We start from the raw sequence: 290 nt of genomic DNA on the forward strand, positions 1-290 counted from the left end.
AGCTGAAAGATGACAGGAGCCTCTTTCTTCGGAAGGATGCAAGCCTGAGCCCTGGCTGGTATTAAACTTGCAACCTTATAGTGTGTGAGTGAGTGGCTGCTGTACAGGCATTTAACCACTGCACCACCAGGGCTCCTAATATAGTAATATAGTACTACAGTTGGCCCTCCATTTTTGCAGGGGATCCGTTCCGCCACCCCTACCTCCCGCCTGTGAAAATGGAGGTTCATGCTTATTCAAGTCCCATAGGCTTAAATGGCGTGTTCGCCAGGTGCACGCACCATTGCAAA

Source organism: Sceloporus undulatus, chromosome 1, assembly GCF_019175285.1.
Source record: "Sceloporus undulatus isolate JIND9_A2432 ecotype Alabama chromosome 1, SceUnd_v1.1, whole genome shotgun sequence".
NCBI lineage: Eukaryota > Metazoa > Chordata > Lepidosauria > Squamata > Phrynosomatidae > Sceloporus > Sceloporus undulatus.